At 41.8% G+C, this 25681-nt stretch overlaps 1 long non-coding RNA gene across 1 annotated transcript in view; it reads left to right on the plus strand.

Moving 5' to 3' along the window:
• The window catches only part of LOC145504962 (uncharacterized), a 60444-nt gene extending 44152 nt beyond the window's left edge, over positions 1-16292 (plus strand). Inside the window, exon 4 of the long non-coding RNA XR_014052659.1 lies at positions 14536-16292. This is a non-coding gene — a long non-coding RNA (uncharacterized LOC145504962). The remainder of the gene's footprint in view (positions 1-14535) is intronic.
• The last annotated feature ends 9389 nt before the right edge of the window (positions 16293-25681 follow it).

Consider the following 25681-nt stretch of genomic DNA (forward strand, 5'->3'; position numbering starts at 1 on the left):
AAAAATAAACCATGTTTCCTTGTCCTTGTGAGTCTGAATTATTACACAGAATTTTGATATTGTGTGTGCTATATTTATTGTGCATGTAGGTACATACATGCATAACATACTAATTGAATTATTCTAAAAACACAAATATTTTGCAGGCTACAGACACACATAGTAAATATCTAAATCTACAAACTGCTGACAAACAGCACCTTTTCTAACAAAGAGAGCAGTTTAATAACAGTGTTAGAAAGCTGGCAATATGCTTGTTAAAATCTTTAATTAGGGATGGGCTTTCCCAGAAGCCTCTGAAGGCAAAAGGTGTAAATGGAGAGACTGTCCCAGCCTGCGTGCTCTGTGGTGGCTCTGTTCCGAGCACAGATGGGCTGGTGAGGAAACTGTGAATGGACAAATGATAACAGACTACTCTGTAATTCCAACATCAGCTCATTAGCAATCTGTCAGTGATTTTAATATGTATACTAGTGACAATGTAGAAGTCACACAACGGTTACGTGCTCGTGCTCTTGTCTAACTGAAAAGGCCATTGTAAACGGATTGGCATGCTGCCTATTAATAGAACTGTAATGTCGCTGGAACCACAGGCATTTGGATATTTGTGCTCTTGTTGGAAAAGAATGATTTTGTGGCTCTTAGGCCATCATAAGAAGCTGAGATAACATGGTTTCATGATGGAAATCATTAGTAAATAAATAGCTAAGCCATCATGGTGAGAAATGTGAGGGACATGAAGCCGCATTGGGTTTCCAAAGAATGAACAGTGACATTTCTCTGTTCCAAAAAAGACTGTGTCACCAATTTAAAATTCCCTTAGATCACAAACCAGGTTTTCAAGTGATTTTAAACTTGCTAGTTAGTGGTTCTAATAGTTGCCATTGAAAATGTATTTATTAAAAAGAAAAGGAAAATATATTTATTTGGTTTGTGTGTACATAATAGGCTGGATTTAATGGATAATCAGGGTTTGGTCTCTAAAAAAAAAGAGAACGAGCACTTATGGAGCACGTATTATATACCAGCTACTTCACATTTGTGATTGTATTTAATTTTCACAGTAACCCTGTTAAATGAGATACAAATGAGATATTTCCCCCATCTCCTAGGTGTAGAAGTAACTGATCCCCAGAGAGATCACATGACTTCATGAAGCTAGTACAAACTAGTAAGTGGAGATGATTCTATTCAAACTTAGTTCTGTATATTTCCAAAGCTAATCTGTTTCTTCGCTGCATGACACCGCTTATCAAGTTGTCTGTCATGCACACCAGGAAGTAGCCTTTCTTTTTTCAATGATTTCATTAATTTATTTACTTTTGGCTGTGCAAGGTCTTTGTTGCTGTCCTAGCTTTACTCTGGTTATGACAAGCGGGGCTGCTCTCCAGTTGCAGTGCTCGGGCTTCTCATTGCTGAGGCTTGTCTTGTTGCACGACACAGGCTCTAGGGCGTGCGGGCTTCAGTAGCTGTGGCATGTGGGCTCAGTAGTGGTGCCTCTCGGGCTCTAGAGCACCAGCTGAAGGGTTGTGGCACACAGGCTTAATTGCTCTGAGGCTTATGGGATCTTCCTGGGTCAGGGATCAAACCCATGTCTCCTGCATTGACAGGCAGATTCTTTACCACTGAACCACCTTGAACCCCAGGAGTAGCCTTTTAGGATCCTTATTACTATAGCATAGATACACACGAGATTCAACTGGGATCCGCTTAGCTGAAGGTATCTAATTTTAATGGCATGAATGGACACTGACATCTTTAAAGTATATGCTTTTCAGTTTCTTTGGGGGACATATCTGTGCTTCAGTATTGGGGCTTTGCTGCACATGACATGAGGAGTTAAGTTAATGATCTATAAAATCTGGTCAAAAATAGTTTTGAAAGGGTACATGAATGATATTATTCTGTGTATATAAAGTTCAAAAATAGATCAAACTAATTAAACCTATTAGAAACCAGAATGGTGGCTACATTTGGTTAAAACAGTGACTGCAAGCCAATACCAGGAGATATCTGGGGTTGAGATATTTCTCTACTTCTTGATCTGGATGCTGGTTATACCAATATGTTCCCTTTGTCAAAATGTATTGAGTTTATAGACTTATGGTCTGAATACTTTCTTGAAGGTATATCCTACTTCAATAACATTTACCAAATCAAAAAAAAGAAAAGGAAGACTTTTTTTTCTTACGTGATTCAAATTGGATCAATTTTCATACTTTGTGGCCTTGTACAAAATTGTTCTTAGGTGAAGATTATATTGGAAACCTTCTCCTTCTAGAGTTTGGAGATTGTAAGCAGGGGAATGCGTACCTGCCTTTGTCTATGTGAGTGAGTGTGTGTATGCTGACTTAAGACTGCTCTTATCCTGGAAATGGAGTCATACCTGAATTTTTTCTTACTCATAGCTCTCAAACTCCTAGATGACCTGGGTTGGATATAGGATGCCAGGCAAACATGAATTTTATACCAGGGGAGCTTGGGAATTTTATACCAGTGGAGTTTGGGGATATAGCTTTCTCGGTTGGTGACCTCTTGTTGGCAGCAATCTCCTCTGCAAATGTCAGTGGCAGACACCTCCCCTCTCAAGAACCAACTTCTCCAATCAAGATACTGAAACCACCCTTAACTTGTGTCTTCACCCCTTTCCTCCTCAACTCTGCTTGTTTCCAGGTTTCAGTGGAAGAGATAAAGGGTTGCTTAGGGACAATTTAGGTTCCCCACAGATGCCTGAAGGGCTGATTCTGGGGGCGCTTGGACAGATTTACTCTGTTCACCCATACCTCAAACGTACTTCCTACTTTAGAGCATGTACTTACTTTTATGACTTGGTCTTTTTTTTTTTTTTTTTTACCTACAAGATAACTACAAATGAGATAGGTTGTGGAAACAGTGTGCTCAGTTGCTCAGTTGTGTCTGACTCTTTGCAGCCCCGTGGACTGTAGCCCTCCAGACTCCTCTGTCTGTGGAGTTCTCCAGGCAAGAATACTGGAGTGGGTTGCCATTTCCTACTCCAGTGAAACAGCATAGCCTTTGATGAAATAACAACCTCACTTCTATAGCTTTATTCTAAAGAAGTCATCAGACAAGTTTCTACAGATGTCTACTACTCAAAGTGTGGTACGAGGACTACCAGCATCAACATCACCTGTACAGTCCTGGTAAGATGTGGATTTCTGCGTCTTACACCTTTCTTACTGAAGCAGAATCTCTAGATGTGGGGCCCGTGCATGCATACATTTAGAATACCTCAGATGATTCTTAGTAACATTAAAATTTGAGGACCGTTGGTGTACAGCATGGATGTTGTTCCAGTATTATTTAAAAGAGGAACAACAAAAAAAGGGAGCCTACATGTACTCCAGAAGAGGATTAGTTAAAATAATTTACAGTACTATTCTGCAGCTTTGAACGTGTGATGTAGATTCATAGTTATTGACTTTGAAAAAATGTTTATAGCATATTGCTGAATGACAAAAAGCAGGTTATACCACAGTATGTAACTTGATAAAATCATTTTTGTTTCTAAATATGTGAGTGGATGATGCCGGAATACAAACAATGTTTTTATCTCTGGATGATATCCTTAGTTGCCATTGCTTTCCTCTCTATTTTCTGCTTTCTTTTCAATGAGTATACAAAACATATTACTTTTGTATTCTAATTACTCAGTGTTGTTCTTTGGTTGCTATGTCTGACTCTTTTGAGACCCCATGAACTGCAGCACACCAGGCTCCTCTGTGCATGGAATTCTCCCGGCAAGAATACTGGAGTGGGTTGCCATTTCCTGCTCCAGGGAATCTTCCCTACCCAGGGATCAAACCCATGTCTCCTGCTTGTCAATGGGATTCTTTACCTATGATCCAACAGGTTAAGCCCCACTTACTTGATAAAACTATTTGAAAAATAGAAAAAGAAAAGTATTTGATATTTGATTTCTTGAACAGTACTACAAGTGTACCATCTCAGCGAGACTTGTGGCTGGCTGAATCAGAAGATAGCAACAGCTGTCACATCTTCTGAAGACGTGAAATATCTAGAAGACACCTCTCTGTTGGTCCATAGATCAGCCAGTGTTGCCACTGGAGCAGAACCTTCTGAACAAATCATTGGCTTTAAAGCTGATATTTTATATTACAGGGATTTTTACTTATTAGAAATATTACCTTTTGTGGAGGTTAAGAGTGGTGAGTAGGGCTGAGAAACACATTTCCTGATTTTGAGAAGTGAGTCTGGTGCTTAAAGAAAGACTGTCTGACCCTTGAATCGAGGAGATCTGCTGCAGTGGAAAAGAGAACTGAAGGAAAGGACAGGTCATCGAATTGCTGTCAAAAAGCAATTGTTTTGCTTTTTACACTTTTTTCCTACCTTTTGTCCTCAAAGTGTTTTTTCCCCCCTTTCTTCTTCTTCAGCTTATTATTGTAATGAAAGAGAGACAAAACGAGATCCATGGAAAATTCTTGTATTTTGCCTCTCAGACCACAATCTTGAGAGTGCATTTTTCTTAATCCAATTCTGTTTTAAATATTGTCAGGATGTACCATGATTGGTTGTGGTAAATGACGCTGGAACCACATTGCTACTCACTCTGGAAATGATACAAGCTCAGCATGCTCCTGATCAAATGCATTTCTGCATTAAAACTATTACTGGCAGAATGCCTCAATGGGATTCTTGCCTCCTAATAGTTTTCCAGGGTTTATGCTGAAAGGGTTCTGTCAATCAAGTCTGAAAATCAACTTAGCACCCTGACTTGGGTTAATAAAATGCAGCTGGCAGGATCGCAGCTCAGAGGCCACTGTTCCCTGGTTCGACATTATCAAACCCTACTAAAAATGCCTCATTATAATTGATGCTGACTGATAATACACTTTAAAAAAAAAGATGCAAAGAATACCTCCAGAAAGAGTCTTTGCCTTACACAAAGCCTGCTAGAAGAGAAACACGTATCAAAGACAGATAGCTGAGAAGCCGGACAAGGCCAAATATATAGACTGGGTGCAGATTCTGACATTCTGAGGTGGCTTGGAGTCAGATAATGTGTGAAGAATCAATACAGAAGTAGGAATATTGCCCAGATTGTATGATTGTGAAGGGGGCTCTGATAGCACTGTCACCAGTAATGAGAAGATGAGAACTCCAAATGAAAAAATTTGTTAGTAAGGTAAACAAGATTGTTCTTCAGTCGCTAAGTCATCTCTGACTCTTTGAGACCCCAAGGACTGCAGCATACAAGGCTTCCCCGTCCTTCCCTATCTCTCAGAGCTTGCTCAAACTCATGTCCATTGAGTTGGTGATGCCATCCAACCATCTCATCCTCTGTCACCCCCTTCTCCTCCTGCCCTCCATCTTTCCCAGCATCAGGGTCTTTTTCAATGAGTCGGCTCTTCACATCAGGTGACCAGAGTATTGGAGCTTCAGCTTCAGCATCAGTCTTTCCAATGAAGATGTCACAGTGCAGAAAGCCTGTGACAATTGATATGCCAGTTAGGAGAGAAAAAAGCTTCTTGAATCACTAAGTCACTACCTGGCTGTATAGCCCCCAGACCACCATCTCTCAGTTTTTCTAAGACTTCTAGGCCAGTTGATTCCAATTCTATTTGAATAGCAAAAGCCTCTCTTTTGGCTTCTTGGACAGAAGCACCCACACTAAAACCATCCATAGCAGAAGGACATTTGGAAGGTCACAGTGCTGGAATGAAGCTTGGATGGTTTTCAAACAAATTCTACTTTCTGGAAAGTTTCTGCTGGCTGATTCTAAGGAAGGAGAAAATGGAATAAACAAACAAAGCCTGAGGTCAGGGGCCGGTTTTCCCATCCAGGGAACTCTCAGCATGGTGGAATATCATGAAGGTGTATAACGAAGTAGGAAACTGAAGAAGAGACATTACTAATTATACTCCAGTGTCATTTCTTTGAGAGTCTCTCTTCAGAGGCAGCTGGGTTGATTTTACAGGAAGGGAGAAGAAAACAGTTTTTCATGGGTGGTAGAGCTCCTGTTAAGGAAGTTTTAATGAGGCGCTGTGGGCATGGTCTTCTTAGCACAACCAAAATGGCTCTGGAGGCAGTGGGGGGGTCATATGACATTAATATGGGGAAACGCTTGATTCCATTCTGTTTGCTTCAGATTCCTTTCAAATATTAATTGCCTGAATTTCCTTGATCAAGAGAAAAAAATAAACATATGCAGATTTTTCACTTTCCTATTTTATTCCATTGGCCTGTGTTTCCTCCAGACATGGTCCATAGAGGTGACGTGTTCTAGGACACATCCCCACATGTGGGTGAGGAGCAGCACCTCCTGTCCTTGGGATGAGTTATGACTGGCATATATTAAGGACGCGTTATGTGCTGCATCTTGGACTCAGCTCTTTATAAACCTTCTCTCCTCCTGACCTCCACACCACACCTTTCTTCAATAAGGAGTTTTCCTACCACCATCACGTATGTTAACTCTGCCTCTTTCTTCCCTAAAAACAATGGCTCATCACCTTGCACTGACTTCTGTGTTAGCCTCTCATATATAATTCTACCCCTTGCCTCTCATTGTCCCCTCCCTCTGCCTTAGTTAGGATAACTGTGCTTCATTGACAGAACTCAACCCAAGTTCCTATTTCTGGCATCTGTTTCAAGGTTCTGGGGCCTGACCCTGCCATAGCCCCAACCCAATAGGTCAAGCTTGTTCCCTGGGGAGAGAGCCTGGACCCTGTCTGCCAACACAGGGGCTCTGGTTATCTTTCCCTTGATTTCCTTTTCCTGTGCTCTGCCCATACATTGGGACACTTTGCTTCAATGTTTTCAAATAGGGGAAAGCACCGAGCTCCATGCCTGACACAGAGCTGCTGCTGCTAAGTCACTTCAGTCGTGTCCGACTCTGTACAACCCCATAGACGGCAGCCCACCAGGCTCCGCCGTCCCTGGGATTCTCCAGGCAAGAATACTGGAGTGGGTTGCCATTTTCTTCTCCAGTGCATGAAAGGGAAAAGTGAAAGTGAAGTCGCTCAGTCATGTCCGACTCTTAGCAACCCCATGGACTGTAGCCTACCAGGCTCCTCTGTCCATGGGATTTTCCAGGCAAGAGCACTGGAGTGGGGTGCCATTGCCTTCTCCCTGACACAGAGGGCACTAAATAAATGCTAGAGTCCCCTTCCTCAGCTAGGGCCCCAAGTCCCTGAGTGGAAGTGGCCACATTCCTTGGACACCAGGTCTCAAACACTTATCTGCACCTCTTCTATCTATATCCCTCATGTTTCCATGTCCTTCAGTTTACTGGTTTTTGACTCAACCTTGTCCTTCACACCATCCACATCACAGCTGAGAGTTCTGGTGAATTTAATCAGAGGTCTTCCTTGAACACCTTGAAACAAAGTCCAGCAGATCTTAGAACAATTTCACACTAAAATTCTCTTTTCTTCAACAAACATATATTGCTAATTCATGCTCTCTGGGCCTCCGAGGTGTCAGCCTAGGTTGTTGTTTGTTGTTGTTCAGTTGCTAAGTCATGTCTGACTCTTTGCAACACCATGGACTGCAGCACACCAGACTTCCCTGTCCTTCATTATCTCCTGGGGTTTGCTCAAACTCATGTCCATTGAGTCGGTGATACCATCCAACCATCTCATTCACCCTCTTCTCCTCCTGCCTTCAATCTTTCCCAGCATCAGGGTCTTTTCCAATGAGTAGGCTCTTTGCATCAGGTGGCCAAAGTATTAGAATTAGAGCTTCAGCTTCAGTATCAGTCTTTCCAGTGAATATTCAGGGTTGGTCTCCTTTAGTATTGACTGGTTTGGTCTCCTTGCTGTCCAAGAGACTCTCAATAGTCTTCTCCAGCACCGCAGTTCAAAACCATCAGTTCTTTGGTGCTCAGCCTTCTTTCTGGTCGAACTCTCACATCCGTACATGATTATTGGAACAGTGGCAGATTTTATTTTCTTGGGCTCCAAAAACTGTGGATGGTGACTGCAGTCACAAAATTAAAAGACTTTTGTTCCTTAAAAGAAAAACTATGACAAACCTAGACAGCTTATTAAAAAAAAGAGACATCACTTTGTTGACATATGTCCATATAGTCAAAGCTATGGTTTTTCCAGCCTAGGTTGGATACCAGTAATAACAAGGTGAAAAGGCAGGTCTAGCCTTGCCTTTCCTGTTACCTTTAACTCCCACTTCCCTCATTCCTAGAAGCCACAATCCCTACCCAAGGAGCACCCTCTGCTGTCTCACCCTCAGCCCCCTTTAGCCAGTCAAGTTCCCTTTCAGTCCCAAGTGCCTTTCCATATTCCTGTGTCCTACACACACACAAGTGAAAATCGTGTCTTCTCCCCTCCACGGAATCAGGCGTAGGATGACAGCCCTTTAGAACTCTACTGCAGCTTCCCACACAACCTTCTAAAGTCCTCAGGTGAAAGTTATTGTTTATTATTTATTTATTAAGTAGTCAATTCATTCACCAATCAGTTACACATCGTCCCCTGCCTGGAGACCACAGAGCCTAGGGTCAGAGCATGGACTCTGGAGTAAGACTGAGCTTAAATCCTGGCTTTGCCACTTACAAGCTGGGAAGCCTTGGGAATGTTGATTTTCTTCTCTGTGTATCTGTTTTCTCATCTGTAAAATATGGGACAGTAATATTGCTTACTTTATAGGGTTATTATGAGGGACTGAGTTACAATAGGACTTTACACATAGACATTCTCAATGAGTATTTGCTACCACTGCAACTGAGTGCCAGCACTGGGCTAGGAGCTGGGATGCAGTGATAAACAGTACAGATAGTCAAACTAGCAAATACAGGAGGAGTGTAGTAGAGTAGGTGCTTGAGTGGGAGGAAACTTCAGCATTGCCTGGAAGGCTTCCTAAACACAGATGGCTGGACCCTACTATATTAGTTTCCAATTGCTGCTATAACAAATTATCACAAACTTAGTGGTTTGAAACAACTCAAATGTCTTATAGCTCTGAAATTCAAAAGTCCAAAATGGGTCTAGTTGAGCAAAAACCAAGGTTTCAGCAGGGCTGAGTTCCTTTCTGGAGGTTTTGGGGGAGAATAGTTTTCTTACTAGCTTCTAAAGGCTGTGTACATTCCTTGGCTAGTGTCCCACTTTCATCTTCAAAGCCAGCAATGGCTGGTCAAGTCTTTCTCATGATGATATCTCTCTGGTTCTGACTCTTCTGTCTCCTTCTTCCCCATTTAAGGACGCTTGTGATTAAACTGGGTCTACCTGGATAGTCCAGGATAACTTCTTTATTGTAAAATCAGATGATGAGCAATCTTAATTCCACCTGCAGCTTCAATTTCCCTTTGCTATATAGTGTAAGATATTCAGAGATTCCATGGGTTAAAATGTGGACATCTTTGGGGAGGGTCAACATTCTGCCTACTACACCTATTCTCAGAGTTTTTGATTCATTAGGTCTATGATGGGGCCTAAGAATTTGCGTTTCTAACAAGTTCTTAGATGAATCTGATACTGCGGGTCCAGGAGCCACTTTGAGAGCTTTTGGTTTAGTGATTCTGGTCACTTATATCTTCATCCATTCAACAAGTTTTTTGGACTTCTAACTGTGAGCCCAGCTCTATCCTAGATGCTGGTAATGATGCCTGCCAATAAAAATAATTTTAAAAGAAAAAAGCTCATAATCTATCAAGGGGGCAAACAATTTCAAAGTGGAATGATATATATATATATATATATAGTCTATTGGAGCTATGTGCAAAATGCTAAGCCTTCCCAGAGAACAGGGCAACTAACAGGGGCCAGGGTGGGCTTCATAGAGGAGACGACATTCAAACTGACTATGAAAGAATAAAGATGAGATTTCCAAGAAGGTAAGGAGGGGAAGATTTTGGCTGGTATTGGGAATATGAAAAAGAGCATGATGTTTTTAGGAAATGGGGGTGTAGTTCTCTGCAGGTGGAGTGGGTAGTGCACTACAATGGGAGAAGAATTGGAGTGACCATATCGAGGAGTATGGTGGGTCTGTTTGAGTTACCTGCCCAGCCCACACCATTTTCATTGAGAACATTCCTCTCTACAGACCCTCCAAAGATGTGAACCTCAGGCTGCCATGTTTTGTCCACATGACCTTTCTTAACCCATGAGCTAAGCCAATCAGAATTTCTTTCTCATGAATGTATTCTAAGAGAATAGGTAGGTAGAAAGTTAGATAGACTTGGATTAAGAGTGCCTGTTTGGGTGGGGGGATAATGTGCATTGAAGAACATGTGGGAAGATAGTAAGGGGAAGAGGGGTGTCTGCAGGAGCATGGGAGCAAAGTCACTGAAAGAAAAGATGAGTTAGTGAAGGCAGTGAGGGGGAGCCTGCAAACACAGGACATTGTCCACAACAATTCCTCTGATGCCTGACTCTACTACTTGTCTCACAAATATTTCTTTATTTCTTTGTCTGTTTCTTTTTGTTTAATACCTTATTTCTTTAGAGCAGTTTTCAGTTCACAACACAATCAAGAGGAGATACAGTTCCCCTTTACCTCCTGCCCCCACACAAGCATAGCATTTTCATTATCAACATCACTCACCAGAGTAGTATATTTTTTACCAAGGATGAATCTACATTGACATCATGATCACCCAAAGTCAATCTCTGTCTCATTATAATAAATCTTCTCTCTCTCTTTTTTTTTTTTAATGAAATACAATACATTTCTTTCTTTTTTCTTCCCTTTTCTATTTTTATTTTTGCAACCAATAATCATTAACTTCCCAGGGCTTCCCTGGTGGCTCAGATGGTAAAAACTGCCTGCAATGCAGGAGACCTAGGTTCGATTCCTGGTTGGGAAACTAATCCCACATGCTGCACAGTGTGGCCAAAAATAAATGAATAAGTTTAAAAATAAAGTTATGTGTTTCAGGTCCTAGTTAAAGTTCCAATTAAAGAAAAAAAAAAGAGAAGTAGGGCTGGAGGAGGATGTCCTGGACTGAAATTAAGTGCTTCTCTAGGACTTCAGCCCTAGAATATGAGCTGGATGGTAGCTTCTACAGCTGCATCACTGGACATGCTCACATTTGATGTCCAACCAAAAATTAGCACCCCAAACTCATACATTTCCACATCTGTCAAAGCTAAAAGGGGCGCCTGAGACAGATTGCCTTTCATTTTCACTGGCGTGTCAAATGCCGCAGTGACAGCAAAGGAATCATCTTCAGTTTATGTATAATGAGGTCTGAAATTTCCATCTCCACACATTGATCATGAATCTTATTTCACTAGATAAACTGACAGCACAGTCTTGGGTACTTAAACAAAATTTTGAAAAAACAAACAAAAAACCCCAAAACCACCCACATCTATGTTTATTTTTTTCCTACCATCCCTTCTATGGTTCAGTTATTTTTTTGTCTAGATGCACTTGTTTCCAGTTTTGTCTGGATTCCTGAACCAGCTAAATCATTCCCCAATCTTAGACATGTGCTCCTCTATCTTGAAAGATGATTTGGTGGAAAGACAACTAGTTTGGGGGACAGAAGAACTGACTTCTAGTCTTGAGTCTGTGAAGTCATGTAAACTGAGGTTATCTTAAAAATATATTCCTCCAACAAATATCAATTGAGTACTTATCATGTGCCAGGATATCTTAGTGAAAAAAAAAAAACAAAGACCCCTGCCCTCAGGGAGCTACATTCTGGAGAAGTCAGACAATGAAAACATACGAAGTAAACAGGATAATTATGTCACACAATAGATGGTAAAAAGTGTTATGGAAAAAATTATAGGTCAAGTTGGGAAGGGAGCAGGTTGCAAGTCAGGAGAAATCCCTGAGGAGGTGACTGGAAGGAGGTGAAGGAGCTACTCTGAGGGTATCTGGAGGAAAAATGTTCCAAAGTATGCTTCCTCAGTCTTCCTCCACACTCCATTTCTTTTTTTTTAAATTAATTTATTTTAATTGGAGGCTAATTACTTTACAATATTGTAGTGGTTTTTGCCATACCTTGACCTGAATCAGCCATGGGTGTACATGGGTCCCCCATTCTGAACCCCCTTCCACCTCCCTCCCCATCCCATCCCTCAGGGTCGTCCAGCGCACCAGCCCTGAGCACTCTGTCTCATGCATCGAACCTGGATTGGCGATCTATTTCACATATGATAATATACATGTTTCAGTGCTAGTTTCTCAAATCATCCTACCCTCACCTTCTCTCACAGAGTCCAGAAGTCTGTTCTTTATCTCTGTCTCTTTTGCTATCTCGCATATAGGGTCATCGTTACCATCTTTCTAAATTCCATATAGATGTGTTAATATACTGTATTAGTCCACAGTCCATTTCTGTTTGCTGGTCTTGGAGGTTTGTGATGCAGCTATATGTATACTTATATTCCCTCCCTCTTGAACCTCCCTCCCACCCCCACCCCCCATACATATCTTTGAAGAGCCAGCAAATAATCAGCTGTTCCCTTTGAGAGAGCCCCATGGGCATTAGGTGTGAGAGCCTATTACCTTGCATTTACTTTAGGAGCTTCTGTGTGGGATTTTCCTGCTGTCCACAGGCTAGATCTGTATTATGCCTAACATCACGCGGGTATTTCCTTCCTGCTGGGCACAGGGCTTTTAAAGCTGGCAATTCATTCCTGCCCTGCAAATAGGTTCATCAGTACCATTTTACTAGATTCAATGTATATGCATTAATATACAATATTTTGTTTTTCTCTTTCTGACTTACTTCACTCTGCATAACAGGGTCTAGGTTCATCCACCTCACATAGAGAGCAGACCTGGGGACACAGCTGGGGAAGGAGACGATGGGATAAATTGTGAGAGTAGCATTGAAACATATATGTTCCCATATATAAAAATGATAGCTGGTGGGAAGTTGCTGTATAACACAGGGAGCTCAATCCAGTGCTCTGTGACAACCTGGAGTGGTGAGATGGGGTGGGGGATGGGAAGGAGGGTCAACAGGGAAGAGACATATGTATACTGTGCTTCTGGCTGATACATGTTATTGTACGGTGGAGACTAACACCACATTGTACAGCAATTATTCTCCAATTAAAATTTGAAAAGCTGGAAAATGTACTAAAAAAAAAAGAAAGAATCGACTCTTGATAAGGTAGCTACCATTTCTGACTACCTCTTACATACCAGGTACTTTACATTCTTTATTTCCCCGAATCCTTCCAACACTCCTGCCTCCCTGTGAGGTTAGCATTTTCCCATTTTACAGAAAAGGACTCCGAGTTTAGGAAACTTACTTATGGTTACATAGCTAGTAAGTTCTGTAGCTAGAATTAGGTTCCCAAGTACTTGTTCCTTCCACTATACTACACTTTTTTTCTTCCGAGGTACCCTTGAATCTAGCTACAAAACTTGATGTGTGTATGAAACATCTAGGGAGTCGTTTTAAGGCATATGGCATGGTGATTAAGGGCTTGGACTCTGAAGCCAGAAAGTCTGAGATCGAATTCATTCTAGTTCTGCCACATTATAACTGTGTGATTGTGGGCAGAGTGGCTTAACTTTTCTGAACTTCTATTTCCTTATTTGTAAAATATGTATGAATACCCACCTCATAAAGTTTTGGGTAGGATTCAGTAAAAATAATTCATATAAAGGCCATGGCACAGTGTGTCTTGCATAACTGCTGCTCATACATGTTAACAATCAGTCTCATATATTGTTGGTGAATTTTTTAAAAGTATATGTACCTTTATGTATTAAGATATCTCTGGAAGGGTCAGCAAGAGGCAAAAGGAATTGGGCATAGGGTGCCTCTGAGATGGGGAGCTGACAAAAGACTTAACTTTTCACTCTATTATTTGTACCCTTTGTTGTTGTTGTTGTTGGGTTGCTAAGTCATGTCTGACTCTTGAGACTGCGTGAACTATAGCCTGCCAGGCTACTCTGTCCATGGGATTTCCCAGGCAAGAATGCTGGAGTGGGTTGCCATTTCCTACTCCAGGGAATCTTCCCAACCCAAGGATCGAACTGGAGTCTCCTGCATTGGCAGAAGGATTCTTTACCACTGAGCCACCTAGAAAGCCCTTGTACCCTCCATACATGTTTAAATGTTGGGCCATATGATATTACTTGTTCAAGTAATTAAACAATTAGGTAATTTCTTAAATGCTATTATTACCATTGTGAGGAACTTGGAATAAAGAAACCATCAGTGGGGTAGACTGATTTGAAAGAGGTTTCTTTGAGGAGATGAATTGAGCAGGGCCTTGAAGTGCATATAGAATTTTGATGACAGAGTAAAGAACTGGGGGGCATTTTAAGTGAAAGTTTCTTGCAAAGTATAGCATATAGGCAGGAGTGAGTAGCCACTGGGTGCCATCTACTCAATGATATTGTTTGGTGTTGTGATGACAGCTAACCCTGGTAGTAGAGTGGTTTTCTATAGTAGAAAAGAGAGAGTGTAAGTGAAAAACTGCCAAAATACCACCTCAAAGACAAAAATTGAGAAAGATTGCTGGTTGAGGCCAATTCCATGAGCCCTGCTGCCAGAATTATTCTGGTTCATCAATTCAAATTGAGCTGGAGGAACCTTTGACATCCTCCTCTCTCTGCCTGCAGGTTGGCTGGCTCCAGTCCTCAGGTCATCACTCATCAAGAGGGGATAATCCCAAGGACAGCAGGATCGGCTTTGTCACTTGGATTTAGGAGCGAGAAACCCATCAGGCAACTAAAGAGTAACAATGACCCACCATTAAACACACAGAGAGAAGAGCATGAGGAGGAGTTTGTACAAGAAGCCAGGAGCATTTGCTGACAGCACCTACAGAGCTGCTGACCACTGTGAGTTCTACCCATTGAACTGCAGTACGGAATTGTCCCCGCCCCAGACACGCTTAGACGTGGGCACAGCATCAGTTCACACAGTGGTCTCTGCATGGACTTAACAGAGTGAAAAGAATTCAGGGGTCAGATGGACCTGGGTTTGACTTGTTACTCTGACACTTTTTTGTAGAATGTCTTGGTCAAATTTTTAAATGTCTCTGAGCCTCAATTTTCTTGTCTGCAAAATGGAGCTAATCCCTACAATGGGGCTTTAAGAGGATCAAATGCAGCAGTGTCTGAAAAGCGCAAGCAAGATACTTCTCTTTACAGAAAAAGAGCACAATATGGAGCCAAAATGGGACCACTACAATGAGAACTGCTTGCAAAATTATCCTCTGTCGTAGGCACTCAGCCTCAGTAAGTATGTTTGTTTCATTAGCTAAGATAGCAAGGAGGGAAGAGGGAGAGAGAACTGGGGAAGGGCAGGAAGCCAGAAACTGGCTCTTGTATGAGAAAATTCACTCTAACTAATTTTTTTAGACAACGTTGCTCTCCTTCCTCAAACACTGGGGCCATAAGGCGTTATGCCAAAGAAGTCAGCAGCCTGGCAGATATTTTAAACTGATTCTGAGACTGAATGACAGGCCATTTGCACCATATGCCACTGACACGTTAATCTAGGCAAGGATGCTAGGCACCTGGGGACATCCATGCTGAAATGCCATTTAGGCAGAGCACACCAACTCCAGTGGCAAAAGTTCATCAAGGCAAACATTGAGAGCAGCCAAGAAGATAGAAGTGGAAAGGAGGAGTGAAAGGGAGATGCACTGTTTAATCCTTGAAAGACTTTCTGAGTTGTGGACACTTCATTATGCTTCTAGGAGAGCTGCAGATTCAACAAAACATCAAAACTGGGTATTTACAGGCCAGACAAATGAGTGTCTGCTACTTTTGCACCTGTTGTACTGTGTGGCCACCAACCCCATGACCCTTCTATCCACTGGCAAATACTGGGTGATGCTCCAATCTACCAGAATGACCCCCTTTATCCCTGCAGTTTCTTTGTAAAAAGCAAGTGGCTGCCGAGTGCCTTTAGTAGATGCTCTGGTGTCAGACTTTCCAGGGTCCAATTTGGTGGGAGCACTCTGCGCCTTTGGTCTCCCTCTCCCCTTTGCCCAGCCCTGTTTCTTGGTTAGTATGAGCAATAATGAGCTTCTCCACCCCAGCATGAGGACAGGCTCACAGCCAACACATGAAAAAACCTGAGCTCGTGTGGGGCAACTACTCTATTTCATCCACAGATCACACATGTCCTTTTTTTCCTTCTTCTGTGATACAACTACCCTAATGATTTTTTTAAGTAGGAATAAGGCAGCACTGTGGCTTTCTGGGGGAAAAAAAAAGTCACACAGCAGGAGAACTGCAATAGGCATCATAAAAGGAGCTCACAATGAAATGCCCACCCACTCTTGTCACTGGACCACATATTTTTCCAGATACAAAATCATTCTAACTTAGGAGATCTTAATAAACGAATAGAGTTTCTGCCTTCATTATTTTCTTCCAGACAAATGAAACTTTAAAATATCAGCTCTTCCTCTTAACATTAGTTATGTTTCACAGTCAGAAGACAACTAAGGATCATAAAAATAAGATTAGGCCACCAAAGAATGTGGGTGCTCCCTAGCATTCTCTACGGTGAGTAGTTCAGAGTTGTCCATGTTGAATGTGTACCCTGGAGTCAGCCCTTGATTTAAATCCAGAGCCCTGCCCCTGCTCACTACTGACCATTGGCAACTTACTCAGCACCACCCCCAAGTCTCTATTTCTCCATCTGTAAACTTGCACAGAGTAACCCCATCTTCCAGGGTTGTTATGAGAATTACAGAAGATATATGTGTAGTGAGGAGCATACTCTCTGGTATGTGGTCAGGATATCTATGTTAAAATGATGAGTCTGATCTTGGGAACTATATGTAACTTTTTTTTTTTAATGGAGAGAGATTATTTCTATGAATTCTTAGCAAAGACTAAATGATGTTTTAATCACAAAATCAGAGACATCGTCTGAACCTTCACTACTAGATCCATTGGGCTGTGTTGTGCCACAAAAAATATTTGTAAGAAGTAGGAGAGTTGGATAGCTTAAAATCAGCCCTGGAGAACAGTAACATCGCTCTGAGTCTAAGACCCAGTGTTCAACAACCCCACACCTGTGTTCTATGCACCCAGAAAACCCATCTAAAATGAGATCCAAACACTCTCTTGCTTAAGTCTGATAACTGATCTCCCTGCACCCATCCTTGACCCCTACAGCTAATTCACAGAGCACCAGAGAGCTCTCCATGATGTAAGATACATCACATCATCTCAGAATTTGCTAATGATTCCTTCTCTGCCACAAAACAAAATCCAGAGTCCTCACTCCAAAGCCTTTCATGGTCTGGGTTCCAGTTATCTTTCTGATCACATCTCTTACCACACTCTTCTTTGCTTACCTCCCTCCTGTCACACAAACCTCCTCAAACACATCAAGTGTGCTTTTCCTTTCTGGAATTTTCTTCCCTATGTACCCCTATAGTTTCCTCCTTTACTTCATTTATGCCTCTGTTCAAATGTGACATAATGAGAGACAGCTTCCCCAACCAGTCTTTTCAGTCACCCAACCCTGCTCTTCTCTGTCCCCTGGCTCAGCTTTATTTTTCTTCCCAAAGCCTTCAAGACTTCATACAGAGGGTTAATGTAACTGGCTCTAGTTCTCACCACTACAGCTGGTCTCGAGGCCCTAACTGATACCTACTATCTTCCTTTTCTACCACTCAGTCTAGATGTCCCTCACTCTTTGCCAACACCTCAGCTGGTCTATATTGCTTTCTAGGTGGGGTGGCTTATATCTGCATCCCCAAGGGGTCTGAGTTTCTTTTGTCCTTTTGGACTGAGGTTGCTACAGTTCCCATTTACAGTTATCAGACATGGAGTTCTCGCCAAGACATGACATACTGAATGCCTGAGTCCCAGACATACTCCCTCTGCCCTGCTACCTTCATTGTGTATCAGCAACTCTAGTTCCTCAGAGTCATCAGGGTCAATTGCTCTTAATAAAAATTGCACAGGTGGGTCACTAAGAATGATGGTGTGAGGGGCCAATCCTATTTCCACCCATTGCTTCTTGGACCCACATCCTCTAGCTATTAGAGAATCAGCACTGTTGGTTCTGTGTATATACTGCATGCTAGAGGATGCAGTTCACCTTATAGGGTATTATGCCCAAACTGGTGTAGGCAAGTCCATTATTCTACTAGGCTGGCTGCCTCTGGTTGATGAAGTACACTGTAAGAATAGTCAGTCTCATCATCATATGCCCATTGTGTGACAATTACCTGAGGTACGCATTACTCTCAGCTAATGTATGGGATCCCATATCAGTGAAAAAGGCATTCTATAATTTCACAGATACTGGTTTTGGCAACAGCGCTGAAGTCAAAGAAAGCAAAGCCATATCCAAAGTAGGTGCCGATTTCTGTAATGGAATTAGGTCTGATGTAATCAAGGTGCCACCTAGTAACTGGCTAGTCTCCTTAAGAATGGGCTTCCCAGGTGGTGCTAGTGGCAAAAACCCACCGGACAATGCAGGAGATGTAAGAGACATAGGTTCAGTTCCTGGGTTGGGAAGATCCCCTGGAGAAGGAAATGGCCACCCACTCCAGTATTCCTGCCTGGGAAATCCCTGGACAGAAGAGCCTGGTGGGCTACAGTCCATGGGGTCGCAAAGAATTGGACATGACTGAAGTGACTTAGTACGCACTCACCCTCCTTAAGAATAATGCCTGATTTGGCCAGTCTTCCCTGCTAACAGGATGGATATTCAGCCATGGCAGGCACTATATCAGCATTAGTGATAAGGAGTTGATGCTTTTGTGTCCAAAGCTAGTCTCTACCCCATCGTGGTCATGCCTATTTGTAACCCATTGCTCAAGTACTGGAGTGGCCATGGAGAGAGGCTCATGACATCCAGAAAAAGGTCATCCTCTCTACTTGGATGTTGGCCCTATTGATTCACTGTGGAGGACTCATGGATTAACAGGAGAATCAATAATCCTTGTTTATAATGCTTTTCCTCATAGGTCCATCCACATGCCTCTTCCTTAGGCTTCTTTATATATGTCCTATAAACAAGGACATTATCTGGCTGGTCCTCACTGGAGGTCATTTAAGAATGTGTCTCAGCATTGTCTATGCAAGGGGCAGGGGAGCAGCTTTACCCCACAGTTCCCATCCTCATTAGTCAAGGGTTGTCCCAAAGGGTATTAATCCTTCTGAATGTCTAGGTTTGGATATGTGTACATCCTAAACAGATTCCTGCAGATATCCTGTTAGGTTATCAGGAAAGCTCAAGCATGAGAGGATGATAGATTCACGGTCCAGCTGAGACAAGATCCCTGTCTGCTTATTCCTGAGCACAGCTAGTTGGGGTAGCAAAACTTGAAATAAAAGGTGGGCTGAGAGGATATGAGATGAAGCCTAAGAGGTGTCTGATATACCCTCAAAGCCTGGAGGGGAGGCAGGCATGATTGTAAGAGCGTGTTAAATCATGTATTTCAGATAATTAGATAGAAGGATATTAAGAAATATGTGCTAATTGTATGGTTCTGCCAACAAAGGCAAAAGTTGTTAGCCGAGGAAGAGATCAGTGTGGACTCAGGTTGGCAGAAAAGAGTTAGAGCCTTGAGGCCTGGCTGGTGGGGAGGCTGAGGGTTCCAGGTTGAGAGTCCCCCATGTTAAGGGAGACAAATTGAGAATTCACTGGAGAGGAACAGGAGTCAAGGACAGGCGAGAGATACCCAGACAGCTGAGAGGACAAGGATTCTCCTGATTCAGAGATATCTTCTGTCCTGCTGCCTCCTGTAAGATTGACTGCCATCTTTGTTATGATGTAGTGTTGTTGTTGTTATTTAGTCACTAAGTCATGTCTGACTCTTCTGTGACCCCATGGACTGTAGCCCACCAGGCTCTTCTGTCCATCGGATTTCCCAGGCAAGAATGGAATGAGTTGCCATTTCCTTCTCCAGCAGTGTAGCGTGTGGTTAAATAGACATGCTTTGGGGTGAGGCGGATCTGCTTTGAATACTAGCTCTACTGCTTGGCAAGTTTCTCAGCCTCCTCCATCTTCAGTTTCCTCATCTGTCCACTAGAGGTAACAAGGGTACCTACTTCATAGATTTATAATGAGGATTAAATTAATTTGTGTAAGACACTTGAAACAGTGCCTGGCTCATTATAATCCCTAATGAGTAACAGTTATCATTATTACTCTCAGGCAAAGTAAACAGTGGCTTTAACAGCCAAAGGAAACCTAACTAGAACAAATGAGAATAGGAAGCATTGAGCAGTCAGGAGAAAATGGACAAACCCTATTTCTATGCAAAAAAGTTCAGTCATGTCTTCTGCAAAAAGTTCTCTCAGATGCTGGAGATACTCACTCAGCAGAAATCCCTTTTAGCCTTAGAGCAAAGAAAACTAATGAAACTCTAGTGGCCATGATGGCATCATCAGAAAAAACAGTGGCGAGAAAACCTGTTGGTAGGCTCATTCACTTTTGGAATCTACAGCACATATGGGTAGCCTGGGCCTTTCTCATTTCTCCAGCGTATAGCTGGATTAGACAGGCAAATGCAATCTGCCTCCACATCAGAGGAAGAATATTTCCATGCAGAAAGGGCTACAGCTGTCATTGACAACCCCCACACATCCTGGGAATAGAACAGTTTGATATAGTCAAGTTCTGAGGGGAGGGAAGTCTTCTCTTCCTACCTGAGCTGCCTACCAGGCTTCTTTTCTGCAGTTCATTCTTTGTATCAACAGAACAATGTGTTGAAGATTCCAGGCACTGAATAGGGTTGAAAGACTATCAGAGCATTTGGACTTTGGTTTGACAAGTTATCCAAAATATCATGACGAGTTTCCTCTTTGGTCTCTGCCTTCAAGGTGCACTCTCTCCAATGCTGAAGTTCTTTATGAATCTGCCTTGGCAATTAGCATTGGGACATAAATGACCTTTGGCAATCATTAGCTCCTTAATCATCATCTGCCTTCCCTTTATTCTTCAGCAGATCCTGACCCACTTCATTTTTGTGTTATAAAAACCTTCCATTATTTTCTAAGTTCACAAAGGCCCTTCTTTAATATTTCTCTCTTATTATGAAAGAAATACTTGCTTATTAGAAAAAAAAATAAGATTAGAATGATCCAAAGTGAAAAGTAAAACTTTCTCCTCTCTACGCTACCAAGAACCACTCTTATCCCACTCCTTGGAAGTTCACCATCGACAAGGGCAAATTGTGTATACTTCTAGACATTCCCTGGAGAAGGCAATGGCAACCCACTCCAGTACTCTTGCTTGGAAAATCCCATAGACAGAGGAGCCTGGTGGGCTACAGTCCATGGGGTCTCAAAGAGTCGGACACGACTGAGTGCCTTCACTTTCACTTTTCACTTTCATGCACTGGAGAAGGAAATGGCAACCCACTCCAGTATTCTTGCCTGGAGAATCCCAGGGACAGAGGAACATGGTGGGCTGCCATCAATGGGGTCGCCCAGAGTTGGACACGACTGAAGTGACTTAGCAGCAGCAGCTAGACATTCCCCTGTTTGCAAAGAGGATTGTACCCCCACCACACAGAAATATGTGCTCTTGTGCAACTTACTAAACAATACTTCCTTGGTGGTCCAGTGGTTAAGACTCCATGATTCCAATGCAGGGGGCATGGACTCAATCCTTGGTCAGGGAACTAAGATCCCATCTGTTATGCAGCCAAAAAAAATTTAATAAAAAAAGAAAAACATACTGAGAATATCTTTTCATGTCCACATAGATTCACTTCATTCTTTTTAATGAGTGAAGTGTATTCAATTGTGTGCTTTACCATAAATGATTTAACCAATCCCCTATTAATTAAGCTGTTTTCAGTTTTTCTCTATTACAAACCATGATGATGTGAACACCATTTTACACACACACACACACACACACACACACACACACACACACACACACACACACACATATATATATATATATCTCATTGTGTACTTATGAAAGTGCACCTTTAGGATAAATTCCCAGAAAGATGATTTTGCTGAATCTGATGATGGTGTGTACACTTAGCATTTGGACAAATATTGCTAAGATTATCTTTTAATAGTTGAAACCAATTTATAGTCACCTTAGCAGTAGATGAGAGTGTCTAGGGTCCCACCCCAAAGAGCCCTGAGTCTCCTGAGGAAGTAGCCTGGGCTTTGAAATCAGACAGACCTCTTTCTGAATTTGGTTCTGCCATTCGTGAGCTGGGACACTTCTTTTAAGTCACTAGGCCCATTGGGAGCTTGTTTTATCACCTATAAAATGGGGAAAAAATGCCTCTGGGTGTGTTTGCTGTGATAATTTAGTGAAATAATGCAGGTGAAGAACCTAGTACAGTGCCGGCCAGGGAGCAACTACTCAGTGTGAGCTGCTGCCCGGAACTGCAGTTCCTAACAGGCCATGCTTGTTCACACCAGCTTCCCATTTCTGTGTGTCCTCTTCCTGGAGGGTCTCTTTCTGATTCTCATGGGGAAAACTCCCACAATGGACTAACAAGAGGCATACTGTGGTTTGAGAATCACTTTCTTATTTCATCTAGGTTTTTCATGCATGTTTTCAGAGAGGTGATGAGACTTCTCTGGGGCTTCATTTCCAGGAATTTGGATATCTTTAATTACTTGGTTCCAGAACTGATAAGCTAGCTACCAGATTGCTTTTGAATCATTTTCGTGCAAATCCGTCAACTCTAAAAGATTATAGAGAATTGAGTAATGAAGCGACTCTACTAGGTTAGAGGGCGACTAAAGTTCCTCCTTCAGAAAAAGATTTCTGAAGAATTCCTCATGGAAAACTATGTATAACCCCCACCTCCTCCAATACATATGATCTCATACAAAAAATACTGAGAAATAACTAGCAGCTTCTATTCATTCTTAACCTATTTAAGCTCAAGTATAAAAATTCAATTAGTGGGTGATGCTCATAGCAATGCTATAATATGTATATTCCCTCTATCAATTCTCAGCTTCTGATTTCTAAGAGCTCTTGGCCTGAACAATTGAAAACTGGGGGATTCTAGCTGAGCTGATTCACTACCAGGCAGTTCAGCTGCATGTTGACAATTTGATTTTGTTATTAAGGTCTGAAAGAGCCATCAGAGAAGACCAACCCAACTAAGTCCTTTAACACAGAGACAAAAAGGTTGTGCCCAGTGAAAAGGCAAGGAAAGCAGACCCATTCAGACACTCCCTTCTACATGAGATGTCCATTCTTCATGGGTCTTCCCTAGTTTCTCTATAGCATAAAACTTGGCTTCATGCTGCAGAGAATGAGATGTATTACTCTATGCAGCAAGGCTACCTTAGACTTGCACAGTTAAAAAGATCTGTGTGAGCTTTGCAAGGAAATTTTAGTTTTAGCATGAAAAGCCAATATCAGATCATTTGAATTTGTTTTCCACTTCAGTTTGCCCATCTGCTCCAGGAAATCTGATTTAAATACATTTTCTCCAGAAACCTTCCACAGGCACCAAGTTACCTAGCAACTCCAAGTTTACTTTAGTGAGTTGTTTCCAACATAAATAGTGTTCACAACTTGGGGAGGATGTGTTTTTAGCCTTCAAAGTTTACAAAGCAAGAATTAAATATTGAAACTGCCATTCTCACTCTGCATGAATGCAGACTCTATTTAAATTACATAGAGTCTTGGGGGCTGTATTTCTAAAGAGAATTTTTTTAATTAACCTACATGACCATAAACATGAATGAAATAGTTCTGTTTAATTTGCAGTAACCAATCCAAGTGCTGTGTTGCACAGTTCTAATTTAGGATCTTTTACAAACTCTAAATTTGTGCTCAGCATTCTGTGCCTGCTTTGGTATGTCAAAGAGATTTAGTTTTTCTGGACTTTGGCAAATATATCCCTTGGCTCCATTATGAAGCTATGGGCTCGGACCTCTTGGTCAAGATGTTGGATTGAGCACATGCAGAAATATCACTCTTCTCCAAACACATAGTATAGTGTGTGTGTGTGTGTGTGTGTGTGTATTTCAACTCACTCTACAATGTCATTTTTTCCCTGGAAGAATTTCCTAGCATAGTGCCTACTACTACAGAAACACCAGTGATTCTAAACTGGGGCAATTTTGACCCCAGGAGACATTTGGTGACATTGAGAGACATTTTTGGTTATCACAATAGGGGGTAGGTGTTACTGACACCTAGAAGGTAGAGGCCAAGTATACTGCTAAACAACTTTCATCGCACAGGACAGAGGATTATCTGACCCCAAAATGTCAACAGTGCCAAGGTTGAAAAACCCTGAGGTACACAGTGTAGTTTTAATAATATATACAATACTTTTAATAAAACTTTTCCAAATAACTTAATAGGGTATCACTTACATAACCAATTACAATCATTTGTCACATGTGAGCCAGCTTCTCATCTGCCTACAGAATGAAGTTCAGACTCTGGCGAGATGTTCGAGACCCTTCCAAATTTGTTCCTGCTCTTACCAGCTGTATCCTTCACGTACTGTTCTGTGCATTACTCTACACTACATTTAACTTCCCACAGTACCTTGAAATGCCACACCCTGTCATATTTTTGTATGGACTCTTCTCTCCCTAGAATACCTTCTCTTCTTATCCACCAGCAAATTTCAGCTTATTCTGAAAGACCCCGCTCAAATAAAGCCTTCTCTGACACCCTCTCTGCTTCTGTACAGACTTGTCTCTCAAAAAGGCTGTTGCTATTTTTTTACTAGTACTTGTTTATTTATTTACCTCTCCTGCTGCACTATGTTTTAAAGTATTTTGTATTAATTTGAGTTGACAGCAATTAGCACTGGCACAAGGTAGTTGCTCAAAAATTACCCTTGAAGTGTGTACATGTAGATCTCCAGTCTTTCCCACTCTATTGTTTCCCTCTATCTCTTTGGGTTGTTCACTTAAGAAGGCTTTCTTATCTCTCCTTGCTATTCTCTGGAACTCTGCATTCAGTTGGGTATATCTTTCCCTTTCTCCTTTGCCTTCGCTTCTCTTCTTTTCTCAGCTATTTGTAAGATGTAGATACTTGTATGTATATATACACAAGCATGAACACACCCACACGTGTGCCCCCTCGCTATCACATGCACGCTTTGACAAAGAAAAACACTGGCTGAAAAGAGGTTTCATCACCCTTTCTATGCAAGATTATTCCCCCAGATATTTGCAAGATGTTTGTATGATAGGAATGGAAACTAAGATTCAAAGGATCAAAATGAAAAAACACCCATGTAGACATAAGCATTCAAATTCCAGATCAAAAGATTGCCAATGCAACATGGTACATCTCCAGTGCAAGGAAACCTAGTACAGCATTTCAGAATTGTGCATGGGATGCATTCCATCAGAAGCACAGCAAAAGTTGCCCATTTTTTCCCCCGAGAGTAACCAGGGCTGACAAAGCATCCCTGACTCCACTTACCAACTGAGAGTTTAGAAGGCTGAGGCACATGTGGGTGTGTTCTGTGCACACATTTCTAAGAGTAATGTTTGGTGATAAATCTATTCAAATCTGAATTCTCTGTCCACTGATCATTTGTCTTTATAACTCATTGAGTGTTTATCGAATCACTGGGTGAACAAGCTGCCTGTGAATATTGATACACAAACTGGGGAATTGGGGGGTAAGACTCCCTTGGCCTGATTTTTTCCATCCATAAAATGAGGATAGTAATTCATACTCCTTGGCACCTCAATAAGTCACAGGAAAAATGGATCATGTGCAGAATCCAATTCTGCTTGAGTCCAGAGTTAATCTGCAACATACATATATGCATATATCTCACATAATGGAGATCTTGCAGTCAGAAAT

The sequence above is a fragment of the Giraffa tippelskirchi genome, chromosome 5 (genome assembly GCF_054371585.1).
Source record: "Giraffa tippelskirchi isolate mGirTip1 chromosome 5, T2T-mGirTip1v1.2.pri, whole genome shotgun sequence".
Taxonomy (NCBI): domain Eukaryota; kingdom Metazoa; phylum Chordata; class Mammalia; order Artiodactyla; family Giraffidae; genus Giraffa; species Giraffa tippelskirchi.